The following is a 22,803-nucleotide window of genomic DNA, read 5'->3' as shown; positions in this document are numbered from 1 at the left end:
CCCTATTAATTGGACTCCTTTACCCTGAATCTGCATGTTCTGCAGGGTCAGGTTTTGCAAACTCTAGCTCAGGTGACGTATGAATGCCACTAGCAGAGTGAAGGTGTTAAGGAGTTCTGAACTCTATCCTGGAGGGGCAGAGGTTCAGAAGGCCAACCTAGTTTCTTGGAACAGGGTAACCTCTGGACAAGCCAGACCAATCGGGGTAACTATGGCAGGCAGTCAAGACTAAGTCTCAGGAGGGGTGAGGGTGACTGAAGGACCTCAATGAGCACACAGACCAAGGACACTTACAAATTACTCCAGACAGGTGTTATATTAAAATATAGACACATTTATTACAAGATCTTTGTAACATAGACCATAGCAAAGAATCACAGTAACACTAAATAAACCAATACATCACACTCAATACAACATATATACAAGACCAGGGGGGTCTAAAGGGAGGACTGCACGAAATATGTTGACAAGTTAGAGGGAAAGGAAACAGGCAGTGCAGTTCGTCTTTAGGCCCAATTCAACATCAGTTATTCACCTAACTGAGAGGCAGTCCAAGCCCTAAGAAGAGGGGAGCATTGTGCTCAATAGTACATATAATGCAAACGCATGCGGTTGTTCCAATGGGCAAAACAGGGTCTCTTCAGGGGTCTCTAGCAGCTAGGGAAGGTGGATAAGGCGACGAAGAATAAGTTCCCACTATTCAAAAAGGACCTCCACTTGAAGGCAGAGGCAGTTCGAGAGTTCGGGATGGAGTCGCTATTTCGCAATAGCAGTGGACAGGAGAGGGGGCCCCCAGGGGCCACTTGTGCGTAAAGATGGGCTCTGGCGCTACTTGCCACCAGTTGGGGTAACGATTACTCACTGGTCCCTGAGGCCAGGAGACCCAAACTTCAGTAGGTTAGTCCAATTCAGTTGCAGGTTCGAATGTGGCAAAAAGGACATCGCAGCACCTTTTAGTTCCTGAGATCCAGCGAGGATTCCCAAATGGGATAGTGGCGATTTCTCCGCTTCGGTGGATGAATCGCCCCAGTTTCACTGCAGCAGGCTTCAGGGGCAAGAAGGTCACAAATGCAGCAGACTTGCAAAGCACGTTGCCGGAGCAGGGCAACACGGTAACCGCGTTTACTCCGGTCCGGGCGCACTCAGCTCACTTCAGACTTGGAAATGCCAAGTGTACGAAATTTGCTGTGAGGGTGCCGTGGACACAGAGCTAGCAGCATACCAAGTTTCGAGGGCCTCCTCGAAGCGACGGCAGAGACAGAGCAAAGGTCCTGTGTAAGCTGGTCAGCCCACTGGTTGGCCCAGGGACACTTCCGAGAAAGCTTACTTGCAGGTTTTGGTGAAGGTGCCGAGAATAGTTGGTTGCACTATTCCAATGGGTCGTAGCGTCTTCACAGTCCTTCTAGGACAACCAGGTGCAGAGGGGTCCCACAGGACGACAATGGGCTCAGGGTGCCAAACCTTCCAGCGGGTCACCAGCGGTTCCTCGACTCACCTTCGTAGTTGCAGGATACTTGGATCCTATCCTTTGTTCAGTGAGAACTCAGGAGATCGTCCTCGTAGTGGCATTTCCAGCTTCCTCTTATCCAAAGTTCCCCTCGCGCCAAAACGGAGAGGACCCAATGGGAGATCTGCTCACAAACACACACTCCATACGTGGACCAATCACAGACCATGGTGGTCTCAGGCATTCAGGACACTCCAGACTCTCTGGCACCCAGGATGTGTATTGGGACCAGACATCCCAACCCACATCCTGGATGCGCACACACAAGGCATGCAGAAGCCTGTGAAAGCATTGGGATTCGTGGGAAAATGCATGACCAAATAAGGACTGGCCTGGGTCGACTCGACCTGGGGAAGGTGAAGGGGCAAGATGGCCAAAGGACAGGACAAAGAATCTCGTGGCATGACCATTTTAGAGCCAGGCCATCCATTTGTGGTTAACGCAGTTAACATGGCAGGAAAGGGTTCAAAATAATGTGAAACGATAGCTGCCACTAGTCCTGTCCATGACACATCCGCACAGTTCATAAAAAGTCCAGCGAGAGTATATAGAGCATTTGGAAATTACTATAGAGCCAACTGTGCTGTATGGTAAGGTACATTGCACACTTGTTACATGTTGCACAAAAGTTGCAACATGAGAAAAGGACTAAGGGTAACAAAGTCTCCCAGTACTGACTGTTTTAAGAGCATGTCAGTTTCCCCATAAAAAGTGGTGGAAAGCCCAGGGGAGTACAGCTGAAGGCTGTGCTTCTCTGGCAAAGTCAGTCAGAGGTGTCTAAACAGCAGCAAAAAGTTGTGGGGGTTGACACAGGGAGGGAAAATCACACACGTGAAATCTTTCCTAACAGAAGGGTATCACACAGGTCTCTCATTTTTGATTCCTGATCGATTCATTCCTCTGGGACCTCTCTAGTACCATATTGTACTCCAAAGGGATAAACCTATTCTTCAGAGACACTTTCTTCAAATATAGAAGACTTAGTGCCTCATTACACGGTAGGTAATGGCACCTTGGTCCATGCCGGTAAAATACCGGCACCGCCTTGGTGGAAAGGGGAATTACCGCCCTATTCCAAGGTTGGCGGGGCGGTAATTCCCCTTCCCCTATTGCCCTTCCCCATTCCCATTTTTGCCCCATAGGGCTCTATGGGAATGGAGAAGGCGCCAATTACGGTGCCGCAAATTGCGGTACCGTAATTAGCACCCTGGTCCCTTTGCGGGTTGGTTCTTAACGCCTGCTAAACAGCAGGTGTTCAAGTACCTACCCGAAAAGGGACCTCGTAGTAAGGCGGTAAGGGTTAACGGTCACCGGTACCATTACCAGTGACCGTTAACCCTTACCGCCTTCCGTGTAATGTGGCCCATAGACTTAAAGAAGTCTGACTTGGGTAAAGTAGTAAATCTCCTTTCCTGTACATGAGTTTGGGTCGAAGGAATCGAAGGAACCTTCGATGCTATCGAAGGAGTCTTCGAAGACGCTGAGGACGTCTTTGACAAAGGCTTTTGGCTTCAATGTCGAAGCCGTCGGCGCCGATGGCGTTGCCAAAGTCGAGGGCTTCAACGACTTATGTTTTTTTAGACGATGTCGGGGAAACACTCAATTCTCGAGGAATCTTCCACGATTTGACGTCGACTTGAGTCTTTCGAGGTTCACCTTTACTACTGGATCTTTCCACAGTAGTTCCTGACTTCCCTGTGTCGTCCGGCGGAGCGACTGCGGTCTGGCCCTTTTGAGGCTTCTTTGAGGGGGTCAAGGCCGCATTCTCAAAGAGCTTGATCATCTTCCTTCTAAATTCATCCCATTTTCTTGGGGAATCTGACTTAGTCGGGCATCGTACCAATTCGGCAGACGTATCCGAGGAAGAAGAGGGAGTTCTATGTCTACTCAACCTTTTTTGAAGAGGAAGATTAAGAGCGTCTCGATCTACTGCGTGATCGAGACCTCTTAGAATGTTTACTGCGATCCGATTCCTTTGAATCGCTCGATTTCCTATGTCTTTTTGACAAGGCCTTCGAGGAGGCCTTGGACGCTTCCCGCCCCAGCGCCAGTTTACCTTTCCTCTCACGAAGGGCCTTCTCCGCCATTGACCGACAGGAGCCACAGTCGCCGGTTCGATGGTCTGAACCTAGGCACCAAAGACAAAACGCGGTGAGGATCTGTAATCGACATCTTCGATCCGTAGTCGATACATTTTTTGAACCCGGTCTTGGGAGTAGAAGGGGTGGAAGACGGAAACATTTTCTGAAGAAAATTTCGAAGCACGCCGTTCGAAAGCGCAGCAATCGGAAAAACGGAACTGAAGCCAATGGGCGCGGCACAAGATATTTATACTGATGGTGACGTCGACACGGTACGGAGCCCGTCGAGGGACATCAATGCCACAACCTCATGTATAGCACCCTCTGCTGAGCAAATATTTTTCCGAAGCAGCAAAGCTGGCAGGATACAAGTATCATAAGATGAGGAATACGTGGGAGGACACAATCCATTCCAAGGGAGGCTTTTCTCCATCAACAATCAAAGGTCATTTGTGTCCTGAGAAGAAAGGCTATGCAAACGCACTAAGTAATAAATTGCATGCAAGGACCTATTTATCTTAAACCTTGAGGCTGTGTCTAGACATTGTTAATGATCAAAGAAAAGGGAACATGCAATGAAATATGTACACATTCTTTGTTTGTTCTGGTATACGTATGCCATAAACTGTGTTTGCAGTGTGGAGTAATAAAAAGACAGATGGGACAAAGAACATTTGTGCATATTTTTGAAAAGACCGTGGGTGCTGTTAATTTATTTCTCCGTGCACCCTTCTCCCAAGTGCCTCTTCAAAAGCGAGTGACCGGGATGTGAATAATTAACCCAATACAGTGGTGCTTTGTGGGCTCGGGATATTTCCAAAGATGAGCCGACAAGCTGCCGAAGCGCGGGAGCCATGTTCATACACCGTGGTAAGAGTATTCAGCTGCTTTCCACGCTGCCGGCGCACGTGCCATTTTTACAACCTGCCATCCTCTCTAACGTAAATATAACACGGTTCTCGCTTCTGAATGGGATACCCAGATTTTGAAAGGATGAGTTTTTCAGTTACATGATTATTTTAAGTTTAGAAGTTCATAGTTTTGTTGCCTTGTATCAGAGTGTTGATGGCATGCCTCTCCCTTGTTGTCTGTGGGCCATTGTGGCTATCCTTTTGCCTTGTCTCTGGAGCAATTTTCGCTAGTTTATTCCTTTAAAGGAAGAAAGGGTAATACCCTGTCACAAAGAAGCTATGTTAAGTACCTAGCAGACAAGCATGAAGCCAAAATGGAAACAGCCTATGACCCAGAATCAGTTACATATGTTAAGTGGCATGAAAATATTGTTGCCAAAGAAGAGATTAAACCAATTGCCATAACCAGGTTCATTTGATCAGGGGGAATTACATTCTGTACTGGTCCTACTGGATTATGTAAAGAAGCATGACAAAGCGGAATTCAGCCCTACAGCTAACGGGTATATCAGCCACTTTTACGCCCTAAAAAATGGCAAATGCTCCCAAAACATTTAAACGGGGAGTAAAAATACTCCCAGAAAAATAGGATAAAGACATGTAGAATCTTGCGCCCCTGCTTTCACCGTCACTGCTTCAGAGATAGGTTTGGACCAGTGCACTTAGTACCACAGGAAGAACTACTATTTTAACTGCCTCATTGTAAGAAGTAAACAAGTATCTTTTAATGTGCATGAATAACTAGGTGCAAAGTATTAAATATTACAAAAACATTTGTATTTCAGTTGAAACATTTTTACTCGCTTATAAAATACTCTCATTGAGAATTGGATTTACATTTTTACTCCCTAAAAAATCATTTTACTACCAACTTTAAAAAAATAGTGAGTAAAGTACTCAAACTTCCAAATCTTATCTGGAGAACTGGCGGAATTACTCTTGCAGAAGCTCAGAGAAGAAAAGGTTACATTACAGAAAAAGTTGCATGATAAAAATTATAAAAATATGCATGCCCTTTATCCGGTCCTCGCACCCACTAATTCACTGCCCATCAATGAGGATAATCCTCCACCTATCAACCACCGTACCACAAAAAACCAGGCACTTCCCTCCACCCTACTGCAAAATGTTTTAAATGAATTACAAAAAGAAAAGGGTTAGGTGCACCACCCGTTATAGCAGAGTTGTACCCAGTAAGGATAATACCAGCACCCAAGGAGTTTTATACTGTGCCATACCACATAGCTTCGATACCAGATCAGATAGTTGTTCAAGGATGCATTTCCCACACTCCACACCAACCCCAAGATGTTGATTAGGGAACTAGAAGGCATCATAGATTACCATAATCCCACTACTGCCGATTTGGCCAGTTTGCTTAAACAGGTATTCACACCAGAGCAACTGCACACACTACAAGCAGAAGCACAATGGTCTAAAGGGTTCAACGATCCATTAAAAGGAAATAGGGATGGTACATGGAAGAAGTGAGGGAGAATAGGGATGAGATAGTAAAAGCATTTAAGGAATTAGCAAAAGCTACAATAGATTAGTTAAAGGTGGTATCATTAAGGCAGGATAAAGCAGAGCACCCAGAGGATTTCTTATCAAGGGTCATTGCCACTTTAGAAGATCATTCCAATATAGAAAATGTCACCATCACAGCTCCAAAGTTGGTAACGCAGTATTTTGTTGCTGGCCTTCTCCCAGCTATCAAAAGTGATTTTGAAAAGGCAGTCAGTGACTGGAAATGTACAAATATGTCAGAAATAAAAGTATTGCACATGTATAGTTTGCATTTAGATAGGAAGGATGAAAAGGAAGATCATCTGTTGACGCTGCAATTAACTCAGTTTGACTGACCACAAAGACAAGCCCCTGCGAGACCAGGTGCACGAGGGGCAATGGATGGGGGTGGGCGGGCAAGAGACCTTAGAAATGTTTTCCCATTCAGTCCCAGACTGCAATTTCTGCCCCCACAGGGTTCTCAAGGCCACTATTGCCAGGGGGGTTTGGACACTGAAAAGTAGAAATGTCCTAATTGGTACACCCCACACATGCAAGCCTCTATACACATATTTGGATGGTCTAGTTAGATTCAGCCGACACCCTGGTATCCTAAGCAAAACATCAAGGACTCCCCAATAATAAAAATGTGCAAAGGCAACCACAATATCAACAAAGAAAATTAAATCCACAAGCAACCCCCTTCCCAACTGCATACTCAGACAGGAGCACGTGTTATTATGCCCATATTTAAATTGGTTCCATCCAATCCTTCACTCAGAGCTAGAATACGGGGATGCCACACAAGCCTCCTAGGTGACATGGGAGCTTCAAAAAGCACCCTAAACGTACAAAACGTTCCTACCACATTCAGGGAAAGCTGTAGTTAACATGGGAGTGGAAGGCCTCACTGCACGCCTACCTTTAACCAACCTAGCCATGTTAAACCTGGGGCCCCTGACCACAACACAGGCATTCCTACTCAGTCCAACTACCCCCAGAGAACTTTTGGGTATGAACTGCCTCAGCGCCAAGGGGTTGAAAATCTAATGCAGACCACACAGCTCATACATTCATCTACCTCATGACCTTGCATTGACGGTAGGTCTGCAAACAGCAGTAGAAGCATATACTCTGCCACACATACTGAAGTACTTTCCACATCAAAGACATTTTTGCCCAATTGGATGTTTGACAACACATATGGGCCACAGGCTCAAATTATGGGGGGACTAATTACTTCCTGTGAACCAGTAATCATACCTTTAAAAGAGAATGTAACTTTCACTAAAGGAAAGCAATACCCCCTTAATTCTCAAGCAATACAAGCAGGTGAACAGATTATCCATGACCTATTAACACAAGGTGTCCCTGTCTACAGTGCATCTCCCTGCACTACGCAGATATTCCCTGAGCTGAAGGGCGGGGCAACTACAAAGGTAAGATGAGGGTAGTATAGGACTTAAGGGAGATTCATCAAGATTGTAGCCCCTATACCTCTGTTGGTCCTTAACCTGCATACAATCCTTTCAGCAATCTGGTCGGGCACCAATGTTTACAGTGTGATTGACTTATAGGTTTTAAAAGTATGTCTAGATCCTTCTTTCAGCTTGCCGAACCTGCGCCGGTGTGGGGGGTTGCAAATACCAGAATTGACTTGGACTGGGCTCCCCAAGAGGTTCATACACTCCACTACCATCTTTTCCAGGATTTTGCATGCTCACACAGCATCTCATTGCTTCCCGGGAGATACCACAACTCACGCAGTATGTTGACGATTTGTTTTTTTGATCCCCTGATCATAAAGCGGCACAGACCGATGTTCATTATTTGTTAACTAAATTGGCAAGTTCAGGCCACAAGGTGGCTTCATCCAAGATGCAGCTATGTCAGTCTGAAGAAAAATACCTGGGACACATCTTAATGCCTGGTCATCGGGCCTTCGATCCTTCCAGAGTAAATGTCATAATGCCCATCTCGCCACCACACACCAAAGCTGAATTGAGATAGTTCTTGGGTGTCATAGGGTATTGTCGGGCTTGGATTTTAAACTATGCAATTTCGGCAAAATGTTTGCAAAATGCATCCAAAGGGGACGCCCCAAATGAAATTGTTTGGACACCGGTGTTAAAGTATTTTGAAGCGTTGAAAAATGCATTATGGATTGCCCCGGCAATTGGTTTACTGTGTTACGACAAAATGTTTGTTCTTTACTGCCTTTAGCGCTAAAGAGCAACGTCTGGTGTGCTCACACAGGACCATGGGGGTAAGCCACGCCCCTGTATTCAGGGGTCCTCTGATTTCACCATATAAAAATTGTAATAAAAAAAAGGAGCACACACCGGGCAAGAAACACTGTTTATTACAGCTGGGCGAGCACAAATCAAACAGAACAGTGGACTGGAACTGAATGATGAGACATCTGGGCATACAGTGAACATTAATTTTATACTATGAATATAAAGGTCAAGGAATTAGAAACAGTTGTAGCTCAAACTCTTCATATTTTGTTGTGGTTCCCAAGAAACTCATTGGTTACACTACGTCACATCTTTAGAACTAACGTATGTTAAGAGAACGTGATTGGAGCTAAGAGATCAACAGTATCCCAACTCTTCACCTCCCCATGTGGCGCCACATCGATTGTCACCTCCCAAGAACAGTTTAGTAAAATAACATTTGTGCTGACCGCCGGAAATGTATTATATTGCCACTGGTCGGCACCATTGCGAAAACAACAAGAGACACCCTGCTTCTGGTGGGAAGGGAGACGTTCACACGGTACCTGACGGATATCTGCCTTTGCAAACCTTGTAGTGGATACTCTGAAGAATGGCCACCTCCCAGGGACACAAACACTTACTGTTTGATTGGTCCTCCCAGGAACACCACTACATTCAGATTCCTCTTCCCATAGCCACTTGCCCATGTGAACGGGTCTCCAGCCCAAGTCCACTTTCCCTCTACCACGAGTGCCCTCAGGATTGACTTGCTGCCCTGTCATTACATCACCCAGTGTTTTAGCTACTTCTGTCTGCCTGGGACATGCAGCGTGAGCTCAGTCTCCCTCCCATTTGTCCCACGGAATGTTGATCATGTGTACATAGTGGGATTTCCTGGTCAGGGCCCATCCTGGGGGCATCTGTGCTGAATGTGTTTGCCTGGAATATTCCCCCCTCCCATTTTGTGCCAATCATACTAAGGTCCCTTGAGCTGTACACACAATGCATCCCTACCACTGCATTCTCTGCGAGGCCTTCTTTCATGGTGTGACTGCAGTTTGTGTACCTGTGTTTTCACCCCTAGAAAGTGCCCTGTACCCCCTCGTTTACTCTCGAAGGGGGTAGGTTCACCCCCCTATCTGGCGCTAAATTAGCACCTATAATACATCTTTCAATCGGCATCTTCTTGCCGCTAATTTCCTCGCCCTTCTCCCTGCACACCCACACCTGTGTGACCCTGTTCATGTCCCCTTCCTTTTCATACCCTTCTAGGCATTTTCCAAATACTGGTATCATTGTCCCATCAGGTGTGCACAGTCTTGTGTGGGTGCTGTAAAAATGTACTCTACATCATCCTCACTCTTATTCACGCTTGGAGGCTCCCCACCTAACAATTTACCAAGCTCAATTTTATTCGGTGATATTATGTAACAGGTTTTTCACTGGTGACAGTTGCACCGGCCAATGACCAACTGACCGATGCAGATGGTGAAAAGCATTTCAATGAGTTCATGGACAGTTATTTTGAACATTTGAGTCAGGCCAGGTGTTTGATGTGATTTTGGGGGTCTATCTTATCATTCTTTCACGTACTGTTTGCATCTCCTCGACAGCTTACGGAAGTGTCCCGTTGGCTACTTCGTTAGAAGGTATTGCTGTACAACATGTGCTTCAGATCCTGTGGCACACACCGCCTTCGATAGCAGTCATAAGGTCCAATACATAACAATTTTGCAGGGCTATTAAACTCAAAGCTCAGAGCTCTTCTCGTACTGCATTCAATCCTTTTTCAGTTGCATTAGCCAATTGGAGCAGGTCGTAACACGTAATTTGAATCCATTTTGCGTTAGCTGATGTTTGCACCCCAGGAAGCAGGAGAGAGGTGAACATAAATGCAGAGAAGCTTTGCTGAACAATGTCTCACGGTGCAGGATAGCATCTAAGCTCTGGATGGATTCTGTCAATAGTTACTCGCTCTCTTCCTCCTTGTCCCAGGAAGATAGCTCAGGGGCAACGTACACACCTTGGAAGCAAGACGACGCGGAGCAACACAGGTTCGATCCCCGGGTCCGTGCTTAGAAACCTCCCAGTATTAAGCATATTATAAATAACCAATTACAATTGGTTCTCCTCGTCTCTCTGCTGGCTCTTTTCCTTTATTCTTCCATTTATTGGTGGATAGCTCATTGAATGGCATCCAATCTGCACAGGGCACCAAAGTAGGGCTTTCGAGGGTGACCAGGACACATACCCCTCCCCAATCTGGTTGTAGCTGGGTGTACACTCTTGTCTCACCGGCTCACCATATGTCCATCACTGCCACAGTCCCTTTCTGCTACGCTGCAATGCTCATCGTCCTCTCACAGCTGGTGTTCATCCCCAGCGTCACCGTCCTGTTTGCTCTGAAACCCAAATACTACTGTGTGAGCAGTTTTATGAAGACTGGGCAGTGTTTTTCATCTATACAGGTTAAGGCATGTATGTTGGTATTCCATATTTTCCTGCACCCGGCATCTATTTTATTCACCACCCTCTCTTTGAACGCCACCAGTCCTTCTGCGCGAGATTGTACAATCCCCATTTCCCATTTTCTGTTGTTGCACATCATACTTTTTTTTCACATTAACGGTCTGGTGTGGTACCATGGTATATCGTGTCCTGCCGAATTCTTACAGAATATTCTCTTGTGGGCAATGGCCACCTGTTTTACCTTCTGCATCCCTTCAGTGTTATACTATGGTACCATATGCTTGGTAGTTTTCTCCTGGGCCATGCTTTCTAGTTGTATATAGTTGTATATAGTTGTCCTCAGTAATAATAATATGGATCAGTAGATCGAGGATGACAATATACTCTCAGTCAACAATTACTAAAATAATTATTTTATCACATAAATTTACGATCTACAGTGAAATGTATACATATCTAAAAGATACCCTCATTCGCTTACCCCATCATTCATTCGCATTCATACATTCACACCCCAGATTTCTCAGTAGATACATGGTATCTTCATCAATGTAACCATCTAACAAAATAATCTAACGCATCGTTTTTTGTGCCCTTTCCCAAGTACAAGTGTTTCTATCTGTATATATTACAGAAGATGTACAAGTCAACACGTGTTTCGGTCGGTTATAACGGGCATCAAAACTCTAGCCCTCGTGTTGATCCAACCTTCATCAGGACAAAAGCAATGTGCCAAAAATGCCTTGCTTCAAAGTAGATGGAGTGAGAGACATCTCCAATACATAATAGTTGGAGGAAGTACAGACGTAGTGGGTAGTGTCCCAAATAGACCCTCTCAATTTGCAAATCCTTATAGGCCAAGTTATTTTGTGTGTTAAGTATTGGCGAGGACCCGAAATCTCTTCTTTAGTGGATCCCCCTCCCCTAATTCTTATACAGGTAGTTTCCAAACGAGTTGAGGCGGTCACTGCGTCCTCCTCGTCATCTCCTCCTATTCAGTTCAAAAATGTCATCATGAATGGGTTGCTCATTTACAGCACTCTATGTAGGTCTTAGTCTCCACAAATTCCAGGAATGTGCTTACAGTATGGGCGGCATGTAGAGTGGAACTGTGGTGAATGAGACTGAAGTCCCGGCAATACCGGTCCCCTCCGTCCCCAATAGCATGGTAAAATTCTTCAATACTAGATCCACTTCTTTAAGTGCGTGTCTCCCTTTCTCCATCAGCAGGCGTGATCGTACTACCCCTATGCATTAGATACCAGAAGAGCAGAAGACAGAAAAACAGAACAATTCAACCCTTATTATATTTGCATCAACTTTTGCACTTCTCCCATTCCCTCAACAATTATTCTCCTGCCCCTCTTCTCTCATTTAAGGGGTCTTCAATAGAGTCTTATTGCAGTACACATTGTCAATGACAGTTGGGTAATACTTCCCATTAGGCAACGCGTGTCTCTTGTCTTTCCGTTGTGCTGCTGTTGTCTTTGTGGACGTCAGACATATGAATCCATGCCCTCCCTTATCTTCACCGCCATTGGGGTTGTGTAGACGACTTCAAACAGGCTGCAAAACCTGAGCTCCTTCCACTTTATCACATTGCGGACAACCACTCTGTCTCCAGGATAAAGAGGCTGTGCTTGCGGAAAATCCTCCTCCTGTTATGCACTTGTGCGCTCTTCAATGCTGGTCGGCCAAAATGTAGGTCGCTGAACCTGGCGGGAGATGTAGCGGAGAACATTTGTAATTTCTGTCAAAAATGCTTTCATTTAATCTCAGAGGATCTCTGAGCTAGGATTAGCATTCCGAAATTGAACGTGTAGGACGGACAGGTGCACAAGTCCTCCTACCCGTTACAATTCCCTGCAGAGTCAAGTGGTGATCCGCACTGGGCGAGTAACAGAGGGCAAAATGAGCAAGGGGAGGCAACAAAGCCACTTTTGGCACAGAGAAGAGGTTACCTTTTCAAAGCGTTCTTGAAGTAAGCCATTGACCCGTTCAACAATCCTATTCACTTGCGGCCGGTACACTGTGCAAAGCTTGTGTTTTACCCCCAAGAGGCGCATAATTTCATCAAAAAGGCTGTTGGTCGAAATACTGCCCATTATGCGACCTTATCTCTTCACATACTCCCCACCTTGGAAACACTTCCCTCACAAAGAATTTGGCAGCGGATCTCACGTCATGTTTTGCATAGGGTCTCGCCTCAAGCCAATGTGAGAATGGACATACAACAGTGATCATATACCTATAGGAGGCACATCTGTCATGCATGTCACCATAGTTGATATGTAAGTGCCGGAAGAGGTATTGTTCCCCTGATTGTTTTTAAAGTATTACCAGACAGAAATTGTAGGCAGGTTAAACAAGTTTCCCATAAATTCCACCACACTCATGTGCCGCTATACTTAATTTAGATGCGTGGGTGAAGAAGTGCAGCTTTTCTAGTGTTACACTTAGCAGTTTCCCGTGATATTCTGCCTCCAGATCAAGTCGGTGGGTGAGAGTGAGCACCCACGCTGTATCCATAAGTCTTTTTCCTCTCTTGGTGCTTCTCCTTGCAGCTCTATGATTTGGAATATGGGTATTGTGTTGAAACTCTCCTCTCTCTGCCTCCCCACCCACCTTCCTTCCTGCTGCGTAAGTGGGGCTCTGTCTTTTGCCCATGGGTACCTTCTTGTAATTCCTTCAGGTAAGTAGCCTGCTTCCTTCGTCGCTCTGTCGGTCATTTCATTTCCTAATGATATCCCTTCTCGTTTTACCTGTGCAAGCAGCACATTTTATTATTGCCACTTTGAATGGTACCTTTAGGGTCTCAATTAACTGTTTATCAGCTCTGCATGTTGCACTGGGAACCCATCACTTCTTCTGAACCCTCTCCTTTCCCATAGTGCTAAGCCTGAATGTATCGTTGATGTAACATAGGCAGAATCAGAAATTCTTTTTGTGGCATGTCCTTCCATCACTTTTAATGCACTGATCATTATCAGCAATGTTGCTACTTTACTGAGTAGTGTGAGGGTAGTCACTGTTGGGATGCTATTACATATTCCCCCATTTATGTTTCACACTACCGCCGCTCCAGTATGCCTCATTCCCATCTCTGTGTCTATACTGAGCCGTCAAAAACCATGTCAGCCCCTACTATTTCTTCTTCCATTACCTGTATGTTCCCTTTCATTCTGTCAAGTGCGCTGCACAATCGTGAATGTACAGGCTCTGTTAGGTAGGTAGCTGGGTTGACCACACAGCACCTTACCACCTCGATGGCTGGCTAAGTCTGTATTACCTCGTAGCCTGATAACCTTTGTGTGGTTAATGAGCTTTTTAATTTTTCCGAGGATGGCAAATAGTGAGTGCTCTACATACAGTACTACGGGGCACCCCATGATTGTTGCTGCCTTTTCTATGGCAAACACTGCAGCCGCGATCGCTTTTTTGCAATGGAAGTGTCCCTGCATCACAGGGTCTAGAATACCACTGTAAAATGACAGTGGCTTGTGTCCATGTTGTAAGGAAGGCATGGCATCAACAGTAAGACATCAACAGTAAGACAGACACAAGTGACCACAGTTCAAGGGTGTTTATTGAACCTCAATTGGGTTTGAAAACACCCATCTAATCCTAAAACTAAAGATGGGAGCAAGCTACGACCATCAAATAATAATGCAGTCTTAGTGGTGTCTGGTCAAAATAAAATGGCCTCTAATAATAAACCTATTGCCAATCCTTACCTCTGAATACAAATAGTGTGGGAGACAATGTTATGCAAAAGAAAAAAGTGTTAAAGAAATGATTTGTCAGGATATTCAAGACGTTGGCTTCCCTTGCCCACGTTTTCAGCACGGGACAAGGGGGCACACTAAAGCTTAGCACAGTCTCTGGCTCCTCTAGTACGAGGGTGCAGTTCAAAACTTCAACATCATGGCCGTTGGTGCCAATGTCTCTTTGCCATTCAAAGTCTCTTCTTTCAGAGAGACCAAACAGCCTCAAGCCAACAAAAGGCATCTTGAGTAGTCTGGCCTGCAAAGTTCCTTCCCTTTATACGTTTTAAATATACAGCATTTTCTGAGGTGATTTACAAGGAGTACTTCCTTGATTAGGGCAAATGGACCTGTAACCGGATGACCACAGAAAAGCTCAAAGGGGCTGAAGCCAACCCCTTCCTGAGGGACTTCTCTATAAGCAAAGAGAAGGCACGGCAGTAGAAGGTCCCATTTTTTTCTCTCATGCTCTTTATAGTTCTATTAAAACTCTCTACCAACCCATTGGTTTGGGGATGGTAGGCTGTTGAGAATTTGTAGGTCACTCCACAGTTTTTACACATGGCCTGCATGTAGTGGGACATAACACTGGTCCCCCTGTCTGAGATAACTTCCTTAGGAAAACCTACCCTGGTAAAACAAAATACCAAGGAGGGTCTTAGCCACTGCCTGAGAAGTAAAAGTTCTCATAGGTATTGCTTCATGATACCTGTTAGCATGGTCTACCACAACCAATATAAAATCGGTTGCCTGAAGATGTGGGAGGGTCTAAGATACCAACAATGTCAACCACTACCCTCTGAAAAGGTAGTCCCACCACTGGGATAGACACAAAGGGTGCCAGACTCTTGCCAGAAGTCTGACAAGTGTGACAGCTTCTACAGAATGTATCTACATCAGACCCCATCCTTGGCCAGTAGAAATAAACTTAAGTGACCAGCTAAAGGAATCTCATGGGCTAAACTGTAGAAACTGGGGTCTCGCCTCCAGAGGCAGTACACATCTTCTGTAGTCCCCTGGGGTAGACTATAGGCTCACTGTAAAGGAGGCCATCCTCCCAGTACAGCCTGTGCTTCCCTGGCTTTTGCCCTTCCAGCTGGGAAGCTGCCTCAAGAGTAGGTCACTCTCTTTGAAGTCTGCCCTACAGGGGCCACCTTCTCCAAGCAAAGTCTGCAGATCAGGATGGTCTTTAGGATCCAGATCTCCAACAGGGGGAAGTTCTTCTTCCAGTTCTGTTTCACCAGTAACTGTTTCACCATCCTCTGGTTGGTCCTCCCACTCAGCCTCAGCTGGTGGAGGGGTCACATGTGTGACCTTGGACTGTCCTCTCAGGGATGTCGTGGTTTTGTGCACAGCGGTGCCACTTTTCTTCTTCCCTGTGACCTTGGCTTACTTCCTGTAATTAGACGTTGGTTCTTCCTAGGGACTGGGTTTTATAGATATCTTTGTAACAACCCATTGAGAGTCATCTAAAGTGAGCTCTCCGGCTTTCCTAGTCTGCTCCTGCTTCCTTTTACTAGGAGGCCTGGGGGTGCTTGTGATGCTGGAAATGCATCGGAGGGACAGGGCCTCCGTATCCTTGTCCTTTACTGCTTTTTTTGTGTGTTCTGTCGTGTTTTCCGCCCAGGAGTTCATGTGGGACTCCTGGCAGTGCAACTCTCTTTTGGTTTAGTGAACGGACCCGTGGGATACCCTTATGGCACCCATTGGTGGGGGTACAACCCTGTGCCCCTAGTGTATATTTTTGGGCACCTGTGGGTGGCCCGCAGAGCACGGTATGGGCTGGTGGCAGCTCCATGCTGAACTTGACAGGTGCGCGGAGTATTCTCCATTTTGGGATACCCCGGCCCTGCCATTGGGATCCGTTGATTCCTGATGGAAAACAAGATGGCCCCTGTGGCCTCTTGCTTTCTATCACCCATTACCTTGTTTTCCCAAAGTCATGGGAAGCCCTGACACTGTCCCTTCCCCCTGACTGGCTGTTGGGTGGAAATGCCATATATGGTGTTGTTGTGAAGGCCCGGCTAGACTAGCTGGAGCCTTCCCGGTGATGTAGGTTGTGGGTACCTCCTGTGGGTGGGACCTGGGTGAATAGAGTGTGTGACAAAAATGCATTCTGTGTTGTGGGTGTTTAGTATCTGGTGGTTGACACAATGACTGAGACAACCCTGCCCGAAACCGGTATGAATGCAGCTTGGAGTGTTGAATGGCTCGGTACTTGTCCCAATACACATAACTTGTTGTGTCTGGAGAGAAGTGAATGGCCTGAATGCACTGTGTGCCTGATTGGCTGCCTGCTTGCATGAATGACCTTAGTTGTGATTGGATGCTTGAGTGTGACCCAGCGGAATTAATGGGAGATCAACAGTATATCTGGGGACCTCTCACTGCTAGGAATCGTGTTCAGAAGCTGAAGTCCACTACGACGAGTAACTGACGCTTGACCTTGAAGCCCTGCTAGACGAGAAGAATTGCTGTTGCTCTCCTTCGCAATCTGAAAGCTGCTGTGTCTCCAAGGACTGACCCAGAGAGGACCTGGTAAGGCGCCCTCTTCCCGAGCTACGAGGGACCATCGTGCACAGCTGATCTTTGCCAACTCTCCCTGGTAGACAGACCTTCGACAGGCTGCCGACCCGATACGGGGACTGCTGCGGAACTCCAAGGAGAAGCACTCTGTTGTCTGCCACTGTCGACGACCGCCGTCGCTGTGCTCCCGTTTGCCTAAGAACTTCAACTGATCATCGGACGCTCTCGTCAGCATCGTCACCCGCTTGTCTCCCGCTGGAGAAGGCCCGACCGTCGACGCGCCGTGGAGCATCCACCGGTGGGTTTCCCACCTCCTAAAGACCAAAGACGCCGCCGACTCGACGCCCTTGCTGGGCCACAGTTCATCTCTTTGCGGTCCAGAACTATCGTCACCGAGGTGCCCCGCACGCCTCTTCCTTGCAGGACACCAACGCTCTGTCGTCGATAAGCACCGCTAGGAACGAAGCTGCCACTTCACGGCCGTAGTTCAACCTGTTCACCGTCGGACGTTCGACGACCCGTGACTCCCACCTTAAAGGGAGGGCACCCAAGAAGGGCCGTCGATTCCCCGACACCGAACGCCAAGTTCCCCGACACCTCTCGACGATCAGTGGCTCCCGCCTGAAAGGGAGGAACTCAAGAAGGATCGGTCGACGCATCGTCGGAGAACTCTACTCCAACAGGTACATTGGGGGGGGGGGGTAAAACCTTAGTAGGAAGAAGTAAGACTATCGAACATTATATGGACTGGGCTTGTGCTATATATCTTTATTTACAGGTTGCCCAGGTTGGGGGGAGGGATCTCCACACAGAACTGTGCCTCGTGGTAGGGGTCAGCATTCTGCCTATTGTTTCAACCATCTTGCGTTCCTTCCTATCTCTATTGTTGGTTTACTAGTTATTGATCTGTGTGACATTTTAACCGTACAGTTGATGCACTTTAATGAGATTCGATAACATTAGTGGTACCACTTTAGAATTGTATATATTTATCATTATTGACTTCTGAGTACAAAGTGCGTTATTGTGATCGTGTACATACCTTTGAATATTAATTATATAAACACTGTTCTCAGTAATACGGTGTGTGGACATTCCTTTGTGGGGGTTCGGGGACTACACTGTATTTAAGAACCAGCCCGCATCACCTCCTGAGAAGCTAGGCCTTGATTGCTCGTCCATTGCTACCTTGTAGAGAATCTTGGCTGGGGTCTTCTGTGCCTCTCCTCTACCATATAGATAGCAGAAGTATAGACACCCCTTACCAGTCTTTACAGTACTTGATACAGCTCCAAGAGCTTTTAAGTCATTCCCCAACAGGACTCTCCCAGGCACCTTATTCTGTACACTGACAAGTAGTATTACAGTCATATTGTTGCACTGGATGAGAGCTGGTAATATTGGACACATTTGAACAGGGCCTCCAGCAAGTTTAGTGAGGCCTTTGGGTGCCTTAGCAACATCCTCAGGTTTGAAAAAAGATTCATCCACCACTGTAATGCTAGCCCCAGTGTCTCTAATGGCAGGAGTCTCCTGACCATTCACAAGTACACTGTCCTTGTAATATTCTTTTGTATTATCTGGGTTAGTTATACACATCTACATTCTGCTGTTCCCACAGACCCAGGGACACTAAAGAAACACTGGCTGAGACTCCAATGGGGTATTCAGCCAATCTATGAGTTTCCACTTGCCATATGTACTTCTCCCTCAGGGATGAAGGCTAAGGAGGCAGTACTGTGGACCCCGTAAGGTTTACCCTTGCATCTGGGATCCCCTTTCATATGGTCGTTGACCCACAAGCATAACATTTACCAAATGTTTTATGGAGTAGGAGCTTCTGCTGAACACCCTCTGGTTTGGCACCACTAGACTGACCTGGTTTCCCATATGGTTTACCATTCTTATGTTTGTGGCCCTCTTTTGGGTGGTTGGATTTAGAATTCTCTTTGTCAACTTTCTTGTGCTGTTTCCCCTCATCCTTTTTGTGAGTGGCCCCAGAATCTATGTGAGTAGCCCTGTTGGCAACCCACAAGTCAGCAGCCTTTGCTAGCTTTTTGGGATCAATCTCTTGAGTCAGCCAAATGCTGTCTCAGCTCAGGAGTGCAGGCATCAAACATAGATTCCAACAAAATCAGATTTCTCATTCCTTCAAAGGTAGTTACTCTGAAAAACGTAGATGGTTGGGTTAAGGGTTAGAAACATTCACACACCCAAGTAGCACAAGGGGTACGATCAATCTTTTTGAGGGCCCTAAACAACTTACGGTACTGGGAAGGAATTACCCCAAACCAGCTTCACATTCACATTCTCATTCGCATACTCTGTCCTTTCAAGTTCCCCCACCTCCATTACAGCATCAGTTGCAACCTGGGGGAGCCTAGACAAAAGCCAACGAATCAACTAATTTCCTGTGAGACCCTGAATACCATGATAGTATTCAAAAGCACTCAACCAATCCAAAATACCAAGTTTTGTATCATACATACTCACTGCTTCTTTGGGCAGGCGAGGCCTCTTTGGACTGGAAGACCTAGAGGACTCTGCGATAGAACCATTTAAGAGAAATGTTTTCTTTTCAAGAGCATGTTGCATTTCTAGTTCCGAGTTTGATGTCCTGATGTTTGGCTTCAGCTTGAGCCTGTATTCTTTTGAATTACAATTCAAGTCTCAGTTTTTCAAGTGACACATATTCTGGACTAAGTGATGGACCTTGTGGGATACCAGTGGGCAAAGGTTGCGGCAAAAGGGCAGGCTGAGGCATAGAGCGGTTCCTATCCTGGAACACCTCTTCTTCCAATGGCTCTTCAAAGACAGAGTTAGACACTGAATTATCCTCATTATCAATTACCACATTTTTTGAATCAGTAGGAGTTACAGGCCTGCCCTTCAACCTTTGGTGATCTAATAACCTTGCAACTAATTCATTTTTCTTTCCTTTAACAGAGTGATTCCTGATTCTCCACATATCTTTCAGTTGATCTACTGTTAGAATGATCAGGGCTTCCCGCTTGAAGTTATCCATATTAGACATGTTACAATTGCTATTCTAGTGGAGCTGCTTAGTGAAGGGTTTTAGCTGAACAAAAGTAAAGCAGACACTATGTAACAACTCTACAACAGATCCTCACCGCCCGCCACCAGTGTTAGGCAAGATTGTATGCAGTACCCTTTGGGTGCACTACAATAACCTTGACCTCCTGGCAATAGGGACCCAACCTTTGGTAGAAGTCTGAACTACACAGGTTGGTAGTGTGGCTGAGCAGCCAGGCTTATCGCAAGAGGGGTCAATGTGAGCAGTAATGTAGTGACACAGAGTATCACAGTAGCAGTTATTCAAATAAACATTTATACCACCCTCAGGTGACTTAAATAGCTAGGACACTGGACATTGATTTATCACTGGTACAATTAGAGCAATAGAGTTTGGTGTAAAAGATAGGAGAGGAATAAAACAAAGGTTAACAAATAATTCATAAACAGGTAAGTACTTTAAAAAACCTTCCAATGCCAAATAAGTTTAACCATTTCCTGGGGAAAAGATAAAGCACAGAGTCAAAAGGTAAGAAGAGTCTATCTGGGAGCCAGGGGAGTTAATGTTAATTGCAATGTCAAGGGGAGCTAAGGATCTTCTTTGCAGGTAGGTAAAAAGTATTGCACAATGTTTTTAAAAATGTTTGTAGAAAATAGAACACTTGAAGGGCCACAAGCTGGGATGCTTGTGAGGGCAAAGCTATAGCAACTCTGCAAGGTAACCAAGACTGGTCTCAACTGAGAGCAAGTAAGGCTACACAACAAGAGACAAGTTCTCTTGGACATTACAGTACCTCTGGTTAGAAGAAATGGTTCCAGCTGGCTTCAGTTCCTGTACAGCTCTGAAGATTCTGTTGTGCCTGAGCCTCAGTCGTGGGGACAAGAGGGAAGACACCTGGGGGCTCCTGTTCTGCAATGGGAAGGACAGTGGCAGCAATGGGCAAACTTCAATTGAGCGGTGCTTCAATGTTTCAGCTCCTCGCGTCCGACAGCAAATAGCAACACCGCGGTTCTCGGATACCACTCTGGACTTTCCTCGCATCTGGGGTCCAGCACTCTGTTGAGGTGGCTCAGGCTTGGTCAGTCCTGCATCAGGGAAGTCCTGAGGATCTTCCTGTGCGCTCGGGTCTGACTTAAAAGCAACGCACACAATCTGGTGTTCCTCTCGCTGGCACTTCGGTTCCCGCAGCAGAAGTACAACCAGCTTCGAGAGGATGTCCAGACGGGCTTACTTTGGAGTTGATTGGTCCCACCAACTCAAAGGGAGAAGTCGTCCTTGCAGGGCATTTCTAGTCCAGGCGAATTCAGAGCTTCAGCACAGCAGCAGGGCTTCACCGGGCAAACCAACGGTCCAGGAGTTGCAGCAGGCGTCTCTTCCAAGTTCTTCATTGGATTCCTTCGTCCAGTGGTCGACTCTGCCTTCCAAGCCAAAAAGCCTAGCTTTTTATGCAGGTTTCTCCCATTCATTCCAGCCTAGCTGTCAATCACACAGCAGGGTGGCTGTCCTTGCCAGACAGCCAGACGACAATCACCTTTGGGTGGATTCCTGTAACCAAGGGGATTAAGCACAGGGAGTTTCGGGCACCTCCCTCACTTCCTGCCCTATCAGACCCGCTGGAGCGAGAGGCAGGCTTCACTAGTGAATCCTGCCAAAGACAAAATGAACAAAAGGACCAAACCTGGTTTGGCGCGCAGAGTAAATCTCAAGAAGGACCTTTCTGAAAAGAAATGGGAAAAAAAAAAAAAAAAAAAAGACGACCAGGGCCATTTTGACAAAATGGGCACCCATGGGTGCCTTACTGTGGCTGTGAATGCAGCCCGTTGTAAAAAGTAAACCACTGCCACCAGCCATTAATTGTAGAAAGGGTAACATAAAAATGTTACATGAGAAACTAGACAAAAGGGGATACTAAGTAACCCCTCCAGCACCCTATGGTAAGATAGTGTGTGCTGGGTCTAGAAAGTTACAAAATGTAAGTAAAGTCTATTTCACTTGACTGCTCTTGGAAACAGTAGTTTTACCAAGAGAAGGTATTTAAACCTTTGGGAAATCTAAGAGACTTCTCTGTGCCACTGCACTGAAGGTGCTGTGTGTCACAATATAAAGATGATGCCTATGGAGTTTGTCAGATCCCAAAGTCAAAAGAAACAGAATAATTCACAAAAAAAAATACATGATAAAAGTCCTTTAGTCCAGCAAGTCTCTAAGGTAGAAGGGAACTGGCACATTTCTGAGAATTCTCCCTAACTCGCGGCATAAACACAAATGCAAACACTACAAATATAGTGAACAAGGTCAAATGTAACTGCTGCCACCAGTTTGTCTTGAGGCACAGTTAAAAGTAACTAAAAATACCTTTGGTAAAAGTCTAGCGTGGTAAAAAAGTATCCCCATTGCACTGCATCGAAAGATGCTGTGTGCAATATGAAAAAGTTAACCAACAGGTGTGAAATGCCAAAAGGGAAACAGTTTCCCAGTACAAATCTGAAGGACTAGTCAGTTCCCCATAAAAAAAATCAGCAAACAGACCAGTGAAGTGAAGCGGAACACCAGTACAAGGTGTACAACAAAAGCAAACGGTTTGGGGGTTCATAGAATATAGAGGGAAAGTTACCCACGAGGAAAATGTTTCCTAACAAATGTTGATAAATTGGAGCTCAGGGTCGGAGCTCGAAGCACCACCTCACTGGTTAGGGGAATAAATGGCCAAAATTAGGTTGTATAGGTGACATTTCAGTTTTTATGTTTGGATTACTATTGTATAAATGTATCAAGTACTC

The 22,803-nt window shown here is 45.9% G+C and overlaps 1 protein-coding gene across 5 annotated transcripts in view; it reads right to left on the bottom strand.

The window, feature by feature from the left end:
* The window catches only part of LOC138528612 (uncharacterized), a 1,266,637-nt gene that overhangs the window by 995,237 nt on the left and 248,597 nt on the right, over positions 1-22,803 (bottom strand). The gene's annotated exons all lie outside the window — the stretch shown is intronic.

Source organism: Ambystoma mexicanum, chromosome 7q, assembly GCF_040938575.1.
Source record: "Ambystoma mexicanum isolate Mex_15411 chromosome 7q, UKY_AmexF1_1, whole genome shotgun sequence".
NCBI lineage: Eukaryota > Metazoa > Chordata > Amphibia > Caudata > Ambystomatidae > Ambystoma > Ambystoma mexicanum.
Note: the sequence above shows the minus strand (reverse complement) of the source record. Positions and strands in the feature narration are given on the sequence as shown.